Genomic DNA, 3,310 nt, shown 5'->3' with positions numbered 1-3,310 from the left:
TGTCATTTTCAATGCCTTGTATAGCCCCTCTTGAATGGGCCAATCTATTGGCCTGCAGTATTATGAAATAAAATAAATAAATAAATATGTTGCACGGCTACATTATCCGGTCTACAGTAAATAGAATACCACGCAAAGAACTTGTACGGAAACGATTTCTTTTATTTTGCGCATTTTTGCCGTCTTAAGAAGGTGCCCCAGAATCCAAACGGCAAGTTTTCGCAGTGAGAAGATATTAGAGAGCTATAGCATATCGTTACCGTGTTTACGTTAGCGTTTACCGGGCCCTGCAAGCGACGTCTGCGCATGCGCCGCCACTTACCGGTCCGCAAACACTTTACGGAATCCCTTTTAGCGTTGCGGAGAGTAATACCCCTGTCACACGGGACGTTTAATGTCATTCGCAGCGAATGACATTCACAACGAATGTCATTGCCTGCTGGCGTTCCCGTTCTACACGGGTACACAAGGCTGCGTTCCAATACTCCCAAGTAGACGGCTACTTAGACGTCTAGCCGGACAGCCGCCATCTTGGGACGCGTTCCATTTCTCGGCGAAGCAGTCTCATAAGACTGCTTCGCCGAAGTCCGCATCGATGCAGGCTAACTTGCTGTCTAAAGATGGCGGAGCTGATGTACGCGGATGAGCGAGGCGTGCTCTTGCGGGCGTCGGACTGTACACGGAGTATAAAAAAGGAAAAATGTGAGTCATTCCATAATGTTATTTGGTACGCAAACTAGTGGCTAATTAATCTTCGTGGACGTGCGATTCCTAGCAGTGAATCACGCAGGAGAAAATCGTGCAGTTGAGAGCTTTGCTACAGCAGCGGACGCTGTAGGTCTGTTTACGTGATCCGGACGATGCCGGATCTTAATTAGCACTTGATTTTAGAGAATACTCGTCGCTGTCGTTGGTTTCCTCGACGGGCGTTAAGACGGCTGGCGTGACGGTTAACAAATGTGTTCTTCTGTTGCTGTATTAGTTGCATCAACTCTTTCGCGTGCATTCTTTTTTATCTCTACACTCTCAGAACAAATACACCGGCATGTTGCGAATTGATTTTAGTCGTTGCAGGATTAAAGATCGCTGCTGTATTTAGGTCTCTCGCTGTCTCCGAGTGCCACGTAGGGCAGACAGCGGGTTTAATGTCACGTATGTGTTTTCCTGTTGCAGTGTATATTAGCCGTATCGTATTTCGCGCATATTAATTACAGTCTTTCGTATTCTTATGTTTACAGGACCGTCTGGACGAGCACGTTCGAGGAGCATGTACAGTTGAGCATCAATAATAAAAGAATAATCGCATATCTCTTTAGCGTCGTCTTCGGAGAGCGGTCCCGTCTGCTACAAGTAGACTGACCGATAGGCACATCCACCAGTCCGGTTTACGCGCAAATTCATTCCAGAAGAAATGTGTAAACTTGTTGAAAACACGTTTTTAATTATCTTTATTGCTCAGTTTGTGAAAAATAGTAGTACAACTGTTCATAAGCTTTAGTTACATTATTATGCCGCGAGGCGGCGTGAGCACTAGACAAGTTCCAATACATGGACATGTAGACTGCTTCCTAGACGTCACACTAGACGTCTTGTTAGACGTCTAGAGTATTGGAACGCAGCCCAAAATGGCATTTGCAAATGATGGCGATGTCCATCGGCTAACTGCTACGACAGCAGAACGTTACAAATCATGTTTTTCATACACATATTTTATGTTTATTGCTGGTATCACACTGTTACACATTAATACACTCTTTAAAAACTTTTTGCAACGCCTTGCGGCAGCAATAGTCAACAAGCAATCCACTGAAATATCCAAAGCAAGACAGGCTCAAAGCCGCTCACGATCCCTCCCGTACATGCCGCCCGCACTTCCTCCCGAATTCTTGACGTTTCGTCGTCAGTCCAACACGCCTTCTGCTGGGCTGGCGGAGCTGCAGAGTTGTTTTCCATTGCGAGCACTGAAGGCAAATGGAGTGACGACCACGCTACTCAGGCAAGATGGAGGACGGCTTGTAAACAAACGCGGCCGTCTCTACAGTAACTGGCGGCAACTGGGAACAAGAGTGTAGTTGCGCAAATCGCTTCAAATACCTTATTTTACGTCAAAAATGATTCAAAAGTTCATTGCAGCAATTAAAATAAAGTTTTCTTTGAATACGTTTTGTTCTCGCTAATCAGTTTTGTAATTTTTCGCCAAGCCGCTGTCGTCGAGATTACACAGGTCGCGCGTGCATGAGTTCGGGAAACTCATTCAATGGGCGAATGTCGTTAGCTGTGAATGTCATTGACTGTGCCCGTGTAGCAGCGAAAAAAACGCCATTCAAACGTAATGTCATTCGCTGCGAATGACATTCAACGTCCCGTGTGACAGGGGTATTAGCGTTCGCTCGTAAACAAACATGGCGGCGCCCTGCACGGCCGCTTCGGACCAAATACAGCACCGCCGCCGCGTTCTTCGGCGCCATTTCTCGCCATACATGAAGGCATTCGCTTTTAATTTGCAAACTCTCACTCGTACGTTGAGGTTTGAGTAACAACTAGGCCATGTTTTTGAGATTATTTGCCGATTTTTGAGCAGTTAAGCCTGACTATACGTCGTGTACGTAGCCAAATAGCAGCGTCTACACTGCAGCTATTCAGTTTCGTGCCCGATTTAACATTTTTCTATATTTTCGTGATTTTTTTCCTCAAAAAAGAGAAAAGACTGGTAATTCTCTTGGTATATTCATCAGTAATTGCAGAAAATAAAAAGTTTCTCCGGCCCAGAGTTGGCGCACTTTAACTTACTGCCACTAGATGGCGCCACAGTGCTCACATCCAAACGCATACAGAAGCGACGATGCTGCACGGCAAACAGGTGTCGTAGTTGTGCTTTTTTTTTTTTTTACAGCGCTCGGAACGCAATGTGCGCTGTGTATGCCAGCTTACTGAGGTCTACGTAGTGAAATTTTCTACTCCCGTAGGCAAAGGTGTCTAGCTTCACGGGCACATTTGAAAAGCCGCTGAGTCAGCTGTTAGATGAAGTGTAGTCGGTACGTCTTTATATGCAGAGAAAAAGATTATTAAAGTGTAGCATCTCACTTCATAGAAAATGATTGTAATGCATCCGTATTTTTATGATTAAAAGCTGGGCATCTGCAATGATCATCACTCGTTTCAGCCTTACGGTAACTCGTTACGGGAGAGACGGTACGCTAAAACGTCTTCTGGCGCGCGCCGAGCTAACCGGAAAATCCGGCTTCCGATAACACGGTAAACGGTAACGCAAACACGGCAACGATATGCTATAACTCTCTATTCAGTGCTG

General features: G+C 45.6%; 1 long non-coding RNA gene across 1 annotated transcript; it reads left to right on the top strand.

The window, feature by feature from the left end:
* The first annotated feature begins 511 nt into the window (after nt 1-511).
* On the top strand, nt 512-1,307 carry LOC144133300 (uncharacterized). The gene is made up of 2 exons (XR_013315027.1): nt 512-702; nt 1,239-1,307. It is a non-coding gene; the product is annotated as an uncharacterized LOC144133300 (long non-coding RNA).
* The last annotated feature ends 2,003 nt before the right edge of the window (nt 1,308-3,310 follow it).

Source organism: Amblyomma americanum, chromosome 1 (genome assembly GCF_052857255.1).
Source record: "Amblyomma americanum isolate KBUSLIRL-KWMA chromosome 1, ASM5285725v1, whole genome shotgun sequence".
NCBI lineage: Eukaryota > Metazoa > Arthropoda > Arachnida > Ixodida > Ixodidae > Amblyomma > Amblyomma americanum.
Note: the sequence above shows the minus strand (reverse complement) of the source record. Positions and strands in the feature narration are given on the sequence as shown.